Source organism: Ambystoma mexicanum, unplaced genomic scaffold, assembly GCF_040938575.1.
Source record: "Ambystoma mexicanum isolate Mex_15411 unplaced genomic scaffold, UKY_AmexF1_1 Mex_scaf89, whole genome shotgun sequence".
NCBI classification, from domain to species: Eukaryota; Metazoa; Chordata; class Amphibia; order Caudata; family Ambystomatidae; genus Ambystoma; species Ambystoma mexicanum.
The window spans coordinates 571226-584274 of record NW_027182509.1 but is presented as its reverse complement, the minus strand read 5'-3'; the positions used below and the strand labels follow the sequence as shown (position 1 = coordinate 584274).

General features: G+C 51.6%; 2 non-coding genes across 2 annotated transcripts; both read right to left on the bottom strand.

The window, feature by feature from the left end:
- Nucleotides 1-4110: 4110 nt before the first annotated feature.
- Nucleotides 4111-4192, bottom strand: TRNAL-AAG (transfer RNA leucine (anticodon AAG)). Its single transcript has one exon. It is a non-coding gene; the product is annotated as a tRNA-Leu (tRNA).
- Nucleotides 4193-9918: 5726 nt separating this feature from the next.
- On the bottom strand, nucleotides 9919-10000 carry TRNAL-AAG (transfer RNA leucine (anticodon AAG)). The gene has a single exon. It is a non-coding gene; the product is annotated as a tRNA-Leu (tRNA).
- Between the last annotated feature and the right edge of the window lie 3049 nt (nucleotides 10001-13049).

Below are 13049 nucleotides of genomic sequence, written 5' to 3'. Positions count from 1 at the left end.
ACGAATCGCAAGCTGGGGCAGGTTTCGGAAAGTGAAGCCGAAAAGGGGCTTAGCATGCAGCCCAGGGGTTTCTTTGACTGTCCTAAGCCCACAGGGACTTTGCCGTCCTCAGCTCATGAGACTTGAGATGGGTAGCTTGATTTGTTGAGGAAAGGCGGGATGACAGGTTCAACTCTGGAGTCAAACATAGCCCGGAACGATCACCTTAAACTGAGTTTTAAGCCTGGTGCCGATAAAAAGAAAGAAATTAGCCTTAGATCGGGCAAGCCGTTTGACGGGGGAAAATGAGACCCCCTAGGCCATCTAGGTGGTCGCTGGATGCTGTGCAGACATCAGCAGCTGTTCATTTCATGCCCTCACGTCTCCTCGTTAGTATAGTGGTCAGTATCCCCGCCTGTCACGCGGGAGACCGGGCGCGGAGGTTAAACCTTTTCTGGATTTTTTTTAGTTCTTGACAAATATTCTTGAAGATTAGGTTGAGTCAAGTAGGGAATGGGTGCCAGGAACTGACTCTTTCAGAAAAAAGCACCGGCAACGCTAGTCATCGTACAATATTTGTGCACAATTGCTTACATTAGGCGGCCGGTCCGCTTTATTGAGTCCCCCTCAGCACCATTTAGTGCTCCTGTTGTCTGCGAAGTCCAAATTGTAACCCTGAATCAGTTCCTCTTCTGACCCTTTGTATCATGTTACATGACGAGTAATGATCACCTGTTAGCTTTATCCCTAATTATAACTCTCACTCTTTCCCTGCATCTAACCCTAGCTCTAATCCCATCATTAACCTTGGTCCGGGCACACGCGTGAACCCTTACTCTCATCTCAGCCTCTCCTGGTGATACATCACACCTGGGATCGTTTGCTCCCTGTGGGCTGTGGGAAATTTGCTACCAGCACGCCCTGGAAGTGGGGCTCATTCCGCTGCAACGGGAGGTCTTCCCAGGACGCGTCACAGCTCAACGCAAGAGCTCCTGGGTTTCGAAGGCTCTTGCAGCAAGCCTTCACAAAGCAGCAGGGAGCGCCGTTCCAGATGGGAAACTTGAGGCTGGATGTCCAGAAAAGCAAGACGTCAGAAGCGAAACCTTTTTCCTGCAGGGTGTGGCATACCATCCGCTTGCTCATTGCGACAGAGGTGGCACTAATGAAGGAAGAGGTCAACGTTACGTTCTTCTTTAAAATGCAAGGCCAGGAAAAGTGGCAGCAGTGGGATTTGAACCCACGCCTCCGAAGAGACTGGAGCCTTAATCCAGCGCCTTAGACCGCTCGGCCACGCTACCTTCCTGCTAGCCGCCGAAAGCGGAACTTGACCCGTTGCCCGGCCCGCTTTAGTGCTTTGCCTTTTCTCCTTGGAAAGTCTGGAGACAGGCAGTGGAAGGGCAGGCAAACTGTCAGGTGCGCAGAGGAGGGGAGACCATGAGGCAAGGTGGGAGATGGGGGCAAGAAGTGAGAAAAAAACGAATCGCAAGCTGGGGCAGGTTTCGGAAAGTGAAGCCGAAAAGGGGCTTAGCATGCAGCCCAGGGGTTTCTTTGACTGTCCTAAGCCCACAGGGACTTTGCCGTCCTCAGCTCATGAGACTTGAGATGGGTAGCTTGATTTGCTGAGGAAAGGCGGGATGACAGGTTCAACTCTGGAGTCAAACATAGCCCGGAACGATCACCTTAAACTGAGTTTTAAGCCTGGTGCCGATAAAAAGAAAGAAATTAGCCTTAGATCGGGCAAGCCGTTTGACGGGGGAAAATGAGACCCCTAGGCCATCTAGGTGGTCGCTGGATGCTGTGCAGACATCAGCAGCTGTTCATTTCGTGCCCTCACGTCTCCTCGTTAGTATAGTGGTCAGTATCCCCGCCTGTCACGCGGGAGACCGGGGCGACGGGGAGGTTAAACCTTTTCTGGATTTTTTTTAGTTCTTGACAAATATTCTTGAAGATTAGGTTGAGTCAAGTAGGGAATGGGTGCCAGGAACTGACTCTTTAAGAAAAAAGCACCGGCAACGCTAGTCATCGTACAATATTTGTGCACAATTGCTTACATTAGGCGGCCGGTCCGCTTTATTGAGTCCCCCTCAGCACCATTTAGTGCTCCTGTTGTCTGCGAAGTCCAAATTGTAACCCTGAATCAGTTCCTCTTCTGACCCTTTGTATCATGTTACATGACGAGTAATGATCACCTGTTAGCTTTATCCCTAATTATAACTCTCACTCTTTCCCTGCATCTAACCCTAGCTCTAATCCCATCATTAACCTTGGTCCGGGCACACGCGTGAACCCTTACTCTCATCTCAGCCTCTCCTGGTGATACATCACACCTGGGATCGTTTGCTCCCTGTGGGCTGTGGGAAATTTGCTACCAGCACGCCCTGGAAGTGGGGCTCATTCCGCTGCAACGGGAGGTCTTCCCAGGACGCGTCACAGCTCAACGCAAGAGCTCCTGGGTTTCGAAGACTCTTGCAGCAAGCCTTCACAAAGCAGCAGGGAGCGCCGTTCCAGATGGGAAACTTGAGACTGGATGTCCAGAAAAGCAAGACGTCAGAAGCGAAACCTTTTTCCTGCAGGGTGTGGTATACCATCCGCTTGCTCATTGCGACAGAGGTGGCACTAATGAAGGAAGAGGTCAACGGTACGTTCTTCTTTAAAATGCAAGGCCAGGAAAAGTGGCAGCGGTGGGATTTGAACCCACGCCTCCGAAGAGACTGGAGCCTTAACCCAGCGCCTTAGACCGCTTGGCCACGCTACCTTCCTGCTAGCCGCCGAAAGCGGAACTTGACCCGTTGCCCGGCCCGCTTTAGTGCTTTGCCTTTTCTCCTTGGAAAGTCTGGAGACAGGCAGTGGAAGGGCAGGCAAACTGTCAGGTGCGCAGAGGAGGGGAGACCATGAGGCAAGGTGGGAGATGGGGGCAAGAAGTGAGAAAAAAACGAATCGCAAGCTGGGGCAGGTTTCGGAAAGTGAAGCCGAAAAGGGGCTTAGCATGCAGCCCAGGGGTTTCTTTGACTGTCCTAAGCCCACAGGGACTTTGCCGTCCTCAGCTCATGAGACTTGAGATGGGTAGCTTGATTTGCTGAGGAAAGGCGGGATGACAGGTTCAACTCTGGAGTCAAACATAGCCCGGAACGATCACCTTAAACTGAGTTTTAAGCCTGGTGCCGATAAAAAGAAAGAAATTAGCCTTAGATCGGGCAAGCCGTTTGACGGGGGAAAATGAGACCCCCTAGGCCATCTAGGTGGTCGCTGGATGCTGTGCAGACATCAGCAGCTGTTCATTTCGTGCCCTCACGTCTCCTCGTTAGTATAGTGGTCAGTATCCCCGCCTGTCACGCGGGAGACCGGGGTGACGGGGAGGTTAAACCTTTTCTGGATTTTTTTTAGTTCTTGACAAATATTCTTGAAGATTAGGTTGAGTCAAGTAGGGAATGGGTGCCAGGAACTGACTCTTTAAGAAAAAAGCACCGGCAACGCTAGTCATCGTACAATATTTGTGCACAATTGCTTACATTAGGCGGCCGGTCCGCTTTATTGAGTCCCCCTCAGCACCATTTAGTGCTCCTGTTGTCTGCGAAGTCCAAATTGTAACCCTGAATCAGTTCCTCTTCTGACCCTTTGTATCATGTTACATGACGAGTAATGATCACCTGTTAGCTTTATCCCTAATTATAACTCTCACTCTTTCCCTGCATCTAACCCTAGCTCTAATCCCATCATTAACCTTGGTCCGGGCACACGCGTGAACCCTTACTCTCATCTCAGCCTCTCCTGGTGATACATCACACCTGGGATCGTTTGCTCCCTGTGGGCTGTGGGAAATTTGCTACCAGCACGCCCTGGAAGTGGGGCTCATTCCGCTGCAACGGGAGGTCTTCCCAGGACGCGTCACAGCTCAACGCAAGAGCTCCTGGGTTTCGAAGGCTCTTGCAGCAAGCCTTCACAAAGCAGCAGGGAGCGCCGTTCCAGATGGGAAACTTGAGACTGGATGTCCAGAAAAGCAAGACGTCAGAAGCGAAACCTTTTTCCTGCAGGGTGTGGCATACCATCCGCTTGCTCATTGCGACAGAGGTGGCACTAATGAAGGAAGAGGTCAACGTTACGTTCTTCTTTAAAATGCAAGGCCAGGAAAAGTGGCAGCGGTGGGATTTGAACCCACGCCTCCGAAGAGACTGGAGCCTTAATCCAGCGCCTTAGACCGCTCGGCCACGCTACCTTCCTGCTAGCCGCCGAAAGCGGAACTTGACCCGTTGCCCGGCCCGCTTTAGTGCTTTGCCTTTTCTCCTTGGAAAGTCTGGAGACAGGCAGTGGAAGGGCAGGCAAACTGTCAGGTGCGCAGAGGAGGGGAGACCATGAGGCAAGGTGGGAGATGGGGGCAAGAAGTGAGAAAAAAACGAATCGCAAGCTGGGGCAGGTTTCGGAAAGTGAAGCCGAAAAGGGGCTTAGCATGCAGCCCAGGGGTTTCTTTGACTGTCCTAAGCCCACAGGGACTTTGCCGTCCTCAGCTCATGAGACTTGAGATGGGTAGCTTGATTTGCTGAGGAAAGGCGGGATGACAGGTTCAACTCTGGAGTCAAACATAGCCCGGAACGATCACCTTAAACTGAGTTTTAAGCCTGGTGCCGATAAAAAGAAAGAAATTAGCCTTAGATCGGGCAAGCCGTTTGACGGGGGAAAATGAGACCCCCTAGGCCATCTAGGTGGTCGCTGGATGCTGTGCAGACATCAGCAGCTGTTCATTTCGTGCCCTCACGTCTCCTCGTTAGTATAGTGGTCAGTATCCCCGCCTGTCACGCGGGAGACCGGGGTTCCGACGGGGAGGTTAAACCTTTTCTGGATTTTTTTTAGTTCTTGACAAATATTCTTGAAGATTAGGTTGAGTCAAGTAGGGAATGGGTGCCAGGAACTGACTCTTTAAGAAAAAAGCACCGGCAACGCTAGTCATCGTACAATATTTGTGCACAATTGCTTACATTAGGCGGCCGGTCCGCTTTATTGAGTCCCCCTCAGCACCATTTAGTGCTCCTGTTGTCTGCGAAGTCCAAATTGTAACCCTGAATCAGTTCCTCTTCTGACCCTTTGTATCATGTTACATGACGAGTAATGATCACCTGTTAGCTTTATCCCTAATTATAACTCTCACTCTTTCCCTGCATCTAACCCTAGCTCTAATCCCATCATTAACCTTGGTCCGGGCACACGCGTGAACCCTTACTCTCATCTCAGCCACTCCTGGTGATACATCACACCTGGGATCGTTTGCTCCCTGTGGGCTGTGGGAAATTTGCTACCAGCACGCCCTGGAAGTGGGGCTCATTCCGCTGCAACGGGAGGTCTTCCCAGGACGTGTCACAGCTCAACGCAAGAGCTCCTGGGTTTCGAAGGCTCTTGCAGCAAGCCTTCACAAAGCAGCAGGGAGCGCCGTTCCAGATGGGAAACTTGAGACTGGATGTCCAGAAAAGCAAGACGTCAGAAGCGAAACCTTTTTCCTGCAGGGTGTGGCATACCATCCGCTTGCTCATTGCGACAGAGGTGGCACTAATGAAGGAAGAGGTCAACGTTACGTTCTTCTTTAAAATGCAAGGCCAGGAAAAGTGGCAGCGGTGGGATTTGAACCCACGCCTCCGAAGAGACTGGAGCCTTAATCCAGCGCCTTAGACCGCTTGGCCACGCTACCTTCCTGCTAGCCGCCGAAAGCGGAACTTGACCCGTTGCCCGGCCCGCTTTAGTGCTTTGCCTTTTCTCCTTGGAAAGTCTGGAGACAGGCAGTGGAAGGGCAGACAAACTGTCAGGTGCGCAGAGGAGGGGAGACCATGTGGCAAGGTGGGAGATGGGGGCAAGAAGTGAGAAAAAAACGAATCGCAAGCTGGGGCAGGTTTCGGAAAGTGAAGCCGAAAAGGGGCTTAGCATGCAGCCCAGGGGTTTCTTTGACTGTCCTAAGCCCACAGGGACTTTGCCGTCCTCAGCTCATGAGACTTGAGATGGGTAGCTTGATTTGCTGAGGAAAGGCGGGATGACAGGTTCAACTCTGGAGTCAAACATAGCCCGGAACGATCACCTTAAACTGAGTTTTAAGCCTGGTGCCGATAAAAAGAAAGAAATTAGCCTTAGATCGGGCAAGCCGTTTGACGGGGGAAAATGAGACCCCCTAGGCCATCTAGGTGGTCGCTGGATGCTGTGCAGACATCAGCAGCTGTTCATTTCATGCCCTCACGTCTCCTCGTTAGTATAGTGGTCAGTATCCCCGCCTGTCACGCGGGAGACCGGGCGGGGAGGTTAAACCTTTTCTGGATTTTTTTTAGTTCTTGACAAATATTCTTGAAGATTAGGTTGAGTCAAGTAGGGAATGGGTGCCAGGAACTGACTCTTTCAGAAAAAAGCACCGGCAACGCTAGTCATCGTACAATATTTGTGCACAATTGCTTACATTAGGCGGCCGGTCCGCTTTATTGAGTCCCCCTCAGCACCATTTAGTGCTCCTGTTGTCTGCGAAGTCCAAATTGTAACCCTGAATCAGTTCCTCTTCTGACCCTTTGTATCATGTTACATGACGAGTAATGATCACCTGTTAGCTTTATCCCTAATTATAACTCTCACTCTTTCCCTGCATCTAACCCTAGCTCTAATCCCATCATTAACCTTGGTCCGGGCACACGCGTGAACCCTTACTCTCATCTCAGCCTCTCCTGGTGATACATCACACCTGGGATCGTTTGCTCCCTGTGGGCTGTGGGAAATTTGCTACCAGCACGCCCTGGAAGTGGGGCTCATTCCGCTGCAACGGGAGGTCTTCCCAGGACACGTCACAGCTCAACGCAAGAGCTCCTGGGTTTCGAAGGCTCTTGCAGCAAGCCTTCACAAAGCAGCAGGGAGCGCCGTTCCAGATGGGAAACTTGAGACTGGATGTCCAGAAAAGCAAGACGTCAGAAGCGAAACCTTTTTCCTGCAGGGTGTGGCATACCATCCGCTTGCTCATTGCGACAGAGGTGGCACTAATGAAGGAAGAGGTCAACGTTACGTTCTTCTTTAAAATGCAAGGCCAGGAAAAGTGGCAGCGGTGGGATTGGAACCCACGCCTCCGAAGAGACTGGAGCCTTAATCCAGCGCCTTAGACCGCTCCGCCACGCTACCTTCCTGCTAGCCGCCGAAAGCGGAACTTGACCCGTTGCCCGGCCCGCTTTAGTGCTTTGCCTTTTCTCCTTGGAAAGTCTGGAGACAGGCAGTGGAAGGGCAGGCAAACTGTCAGGTGCGCAGAGGAGGGGAGACCATGAGGCAAGGTGGGAGATGGGGGCAAGAAGTGAGAAAAAAACGAATCGCAAGCTGGGGCAGGTTTCGGAAAGTGAAGCCGAAAAGGGGCTTAGCATGCAGCCCAGGGGTTTCTTTGACTGTCCTAAGCCCACAGGGACTTTGCCGTCCTCAGCTCATGAGACTTGAGATGGGTAGCTTGATTTGCTGAGGAAAGGCGGGATGACAGGTTCAACTCTGGAGTCAAACATAGCCCGGAACGATCACCTTAAACTGAGTTTTAAGCCTGGTGCCGATAAAAAGAAAGAAATTAGCCTTAGATCGGGCAAGCCGTTTGACGGGGGAAAATGAGACCCCCTAGGCCATCTAGGTGGTCGCTGGATGCTGTGCAGACATCAGCAGCTGTTCATTTCATGCCCTCACGTCTCCTCGTTAGTATAGTGGTCAGTATCCCCGCCTGTCACGCGGGAGACCGAGGTTAAACCTTTTCTGGATTTTTTTTAGTTCTTGACAAATATTCTTGAAGATTAGGTTGAGTCAAGTAGGGAATGGGTGACAGGAACTGACTCTTTCAGAAAAAAGCACCGGCAACGCTAGTCATCGTACAATATTTGTGCACAATTGCTTACATTAGGCGGCCGGTCCGCTTTATTGAGTCCCCCTCAGCACCATTTAGTGCTCCTGTTGTCTGCGAAGTCCAAATTGTAACCCTGAATCAGTTCCTCTTGTGACCCTTTGTATCATGTTACATGACGAGTAATGATCACCTGTTAGCTTTATCCCTAATTATAACTCTCACTCTTTCCCTGCATCTAACCTAGCTCTAATCCCATCATTAACCTTGGTCCGGGCACACGCGTGAACCCTTACTCTCATCTCAGCCTCTCCTGGTGATACATCACACCTGGGATCGTTTGCTCCCTGTGGGCTGTGGGAAATTTGCTACCAGCACGCCCTGGAAGTGGGGCTCATTCCGCTGCAACGGGAGGTCTTCCCAGGACGCGTCACAGCTCAACGCAAGAGCTCCTGGGTTTCGAAGGCTCTTGCAGCAAGCCTTCACAAAGCAGCAGGGAGCGCCGTTCAAGATGGGAAACTTGAGACTGGATGTCCAGAAAAGCAAGACGTCAGAAGCGAAACCTTTTTCCTGCAGGGTGTGGCATACCATCCGCTTGCTCATTGCGACAGAGGTGGCACTAATGAAGGAAGAGGTCAACGTTACGTTCTTCTTTAAAATGCAAGGCCAGGAAAAGTGGCAGCGGTGGGATTTGAACCCACGCCTCCGAAGAGACTGGAGCCTTAATCCAGCGCCGGCCACGCTACCTTCCTGCTAGCCGCCGAAAGCGGAACTTGACCCGTTGCCCGGCCCGCTTTAGTGCTTTGCCTTTTCTCCTTGGAAAGTCTGGAGACAGGCAGTGGAAGGGCAGGCAAACTGTCAGGTGCGCAGAGGAGGGGAGACCATGAGGCAAGGTGGGAGATGGGGGCAAGAAGTGAGAAAAAAACGAATCGCAAGCTGGGGCAGGTTTCGGAAAGTGAAGCCGAAAAGGGGCTTAGCATGCAGCCCAGGGGTTTCTTTGACTGTCCTAAGCCCACAGGGACTTTGCCGTCCTCAGCTCATGAGACTTGAGATGGGTAGCTTGATTTGCTGAGGAAAGGCGGGATGACAGGTTCAACTCTGGAGTCAAACATAGCCCGGAACGATCACCTTAAACTGAGTTTTAAGCCTGGTGCCGATAAAAAGAAAGAAATTAGCCTTAGATCGGGCAAGCCGTTTGACGGGGGAAAATGAGACCCCCTAGGCCATCTAGGTGGTCGCTGGATGCTGTGCAGACATCAGCAGCTGTTCATTTCGTGCCCTCACGTCTCCTCGTTAGTATAGTGGTCAGTATCCCCGCCTGTCACGCGGGAGACCGGGGCGACGGGGAGGTTAAACCTTTTCTGGATTTTTTTTAGTTCTTGACAAATATTCTTGAAGATTAGGTTGAGTCAAGTAGGGAATGGGTGCCAGGAACTGACTCTTTAAGAAAAAAGCACCGGCAACGCTAGTCATCGTACAATATTTGTGCACAATTGCTTACATTAGGCGGCCGGTCCGCTTTATTGAGTCCCCCTCAGCACCATTTAGTGCTCCTGTTGTCTGCGAAGTCCAAATTGTAACCCTGAATCAGTTCCTCTTCTGACCCTTTGTATCATGTTACATGACGAGTAATGATCACCTGTTAGCTTTATCCCTAATTATAACTCTCACTCTTTCCCTGCATCTAACCCTAGCTCTAATCCCATCATTAACCTTGGTCCGGGCACACGCGTGAACCCTTACTCTCATCTCAGCCTCTCCTGGTGATACATCACACCTGGGATCGTTTGCTCCCTGTGGGCTGTGGGAAATTTGCTACCAGCACGCCCTGGAAGTGGGGCTCATTCCGCTGCAACGGGAGGTCTTCCCAGGACGCGTCACAGCTCAACGCAAGAGCTCCTGGGTTTCGAAGGCTCTTGCAGCAAGCCTTCACAAAGCAGCAGGGAGCGCCGTTCCAGATGGGAAACTTGAGACTGGATGTCCAGAAAAGCAAGACGTCAGAAGCGAAACCTTTTTCCTGCAGGGTGTGGCATACCATCCGCTTGCTCATTGCGACAGAGGTGACACTAATGAAGGAAGAGGTCAACGTTACGTTCTTCTTTAAAATGCAAGGCCAGGAAAAGTGGCAGCGGTGGGATTTGAACCCACGCCTCCGAAGAGACTGGAGCCTTAATCCAGCGCCTTAGACCGCTCGGCCACGCTACCTTCCTGCTAGCCGCCGAAAGCGGAACTTGACCCGTTGCCCGTCCCGCTTTAGTGCTTTGCCTTTTCTCCTTGGAAAGTCTGGAGACAGGCAGTGGAAGGGCAGGCAAACTGTCAGGTGCGCAGAGGAGGGGAGACCATGAGGCAAGGTGGGAGATGGGGGCAAGAAGTGAGAAAAAAACGAATCGCAAGCTGGGGCAGGTTTCGGAAAGTGAAGCCGAAAAGGGGCTTAGCATGCAGCCCAGGGGTTTCTTTGACTGTCCTAAGCCCACAGGGACTTTGCCGTCCTCAGCTCCTGAGACTTGAGATGGGTAGCTTGATTTGCTGAGGAAAGGCGGGATGACAGGTTCAACTCTGGAGTCAAACATAGCCCGGAACGATCACCTTAAACTGAGTTTTAAGCCTGGTGCCGATAAAAAGAAAGAAATTAGCCTTAGATCGGGCAAGCCGTTTGACGGGGGAAAATGAGACCCCCTAGGCCATCTAGGTGGTCGCTGGATGCTGTGCAGACATCAGCAGCTGTTCATTTCGTGCCCTCACGTCTCCTCGTTAGTATAGTGGTCAGTATCCCCGCCTGTCACGCGGGAGACCCGACGGGGAGGTTAAACCTTTTCTGGATTTTTTTTAGTTCTTGACAAATATTCTTGAAGATTAGGTTGAGTCAAGTAGGGAATGGGTGCCAGGAACTGACTCTTTAAGAAAAAAGCACCGGCAACGCTAGTCATCGTACAATATTTGTGCACAATTGCTTACATTAGGCGGCCGGTCCGCTTTATTGAGTCCCCCTCAGCACCATTTAGTGCTCCTGTTGTCTGCGAAGTCCAAATTGTAACCCTGAATCAGTTCCTCTTCTGACCCTTTGTATCATGTTACATGACGAGTAATGATCACCTGTTAGCTTTATCCCTAATTATAACTCTCACTCTTTCCCTGCATCTAACCCTAGCTCTAATCCCATCATTAACCTTGGTCCGGGCACACGCGTGAACCCTTACTCTCATCTCAGCCTCTCCTGGTGATACATCACACCTGGGATCGTTTGCTCCCTGTGGGCTGTGGGAAATTTGCTACCAGCACGCCCTGGAAGTGGGGCTCATTCCGCTGCAACGGGAGGTCTTCCCAGGACACGTCACAGCTCAACGCAAGAGCTCCTGGGTTTCGAAGGCTCTTGCAGCAAGCCTTCACAAAGCAGCAGGGAGCGCCGTTCCAGATGGGAAACTTGAGACTGGATGTCCAGAAAAGCAAGACGTCAGAAGCGAAACCTTTTTCCTGCAGGGTGTGGCATACCATCCGCTTGCTCATTGCGACAGAGGTGGCACTAATGAAGGAAGAGGTCAACGTTACGTTCTTCTTTAAAATGCAAGGCCAGGAAAAGTGGCAGCGGTGGGATTTGAACCCACGCCTCCGAAGAGACTGGAGCCTTAATCCAGCGCCTTAGACCGCTCCGCCACGCTACCTTCCTGCTAGCCGCCGAAAGCGGAACTTGACCCGTTGCCCGGCCCGCTTTAGTGCTTTGCCTTTTCTCCTTGGAAAGTCTGGAGACAGGCAGTGGAAGGGCAGGCAAACTGTCAGGTGCGCAGAGGAGGGGAGACCATGAGGCAAGGTGGGAGATGGGGGCAAGAAGTGAGAAAAAAACGAATCGCAAGCTGGGGCAGGTTTCGGAAAGTGAAGCCGAAAAGGGGCTTAGCATGCAGCCCAGGGGTTTCTTTGACTGTCCTAAGCCCACAGGGACTTTGCCGTCCTCAGCTCATGAGACTTGAGATGGGTAGCTTGATTTGCTGAGGAAAGGCGGGATGACAGGTTCAACTCTGGAGTCAAACATAGCCCGGAACGATCACCTTAAACTGAGTTTTAAGCCTGGTGCCGATAAAAAGAAAGAAATTAGCCTTAGATCGGGCAAGCCGTTTGACGGGGGAAAATGAGACCCCCTAGGCCATCTAGGTGGTCGCTGGATGCTGTGCAGACATCAGCAGCTGTTCATTTCATGCCCTCACGTCTCCTCGTTAGTATAGTGGTCAGTATCCCCGCCTGTCACGCGGGAGACCGAGGTTAAACCTTTTCTGGATTTTTTTTAGTTCTTGACAAATATTCTTGAAGATTAGGTTGAGTCAAGTAGGGAATGGGTGACAGGAACTGACTCTTTCAGAAAAAAGCACCGGCAACGCTAGTCATCGTACAATATTTGTGCACAATTGCTTACATTAGGCGGCCGGTCCGCTTTATTGAGTCCCCCTCAGCACCATTTAGTGCTCCTGTTGTCTGCGAAGTCCAAATTGTAACCCTGAATCAGTTCCTCTTGTGACCCTTTGTATCATGTTACATGACGAGTAATGATCACCTGTTAGCTTTATCCCTAATTATAACTCTCACTCTTTCCCTGCATCTAACCTAGCTCTAATCCCATCATTAACCTTGGTCCGGGCACACGCGTGAACCCTTACTCTCATCTCAGCCTCTCCTGGTGATACATCACACCTGGGATCGTTTGCTCCCTGTGGGCTGTGGGAAATTTGCTACCAGCACGCCCTGGAAGTGGGGCTCATTCCGCTGCAACGGGAGGTCTTCCCAGGACGCGTCACAGCTCAACGCAAGAGCTCCTGGGTTTCGAAGGCTCTTGCAGCAAGCCTTCACAAAGCAGCAGGGAGCGCCGTTCAAGATGGGAAACTTGAGACTGGATGTCCAGAAAAGCAAGACGTCAGAAGCGAAACCTTTTTCCTGCAGGGTGTGGCATACCATCCGCTTGCTCATTGCGACAGAGGTGGCACTAATGAAGGAAGAGGTCAACGTTACGTTCTTCTTTAAAATGCAAGGCCAGGAAAAGTGGCAGCGGTGGGATTTGAACCCACGCCTCCGAAGAGACTGGAGCCTTAATCCAGCGCCGGCCACGCTACCTTCCTGCTAGCCGCCGAAAGCGGAACTTGACCCGTTGCCCGGCCCGCTTTAGTGCTTTGCCTTTTCTCCTTGGAAAGTCTGGAGACAGGCAGTGGAAGGGCAGGCAAACTGTCAGGTGCGCAGAGGAGGGGAGACCATGAGGCAAGGTGGGAGATGGGGG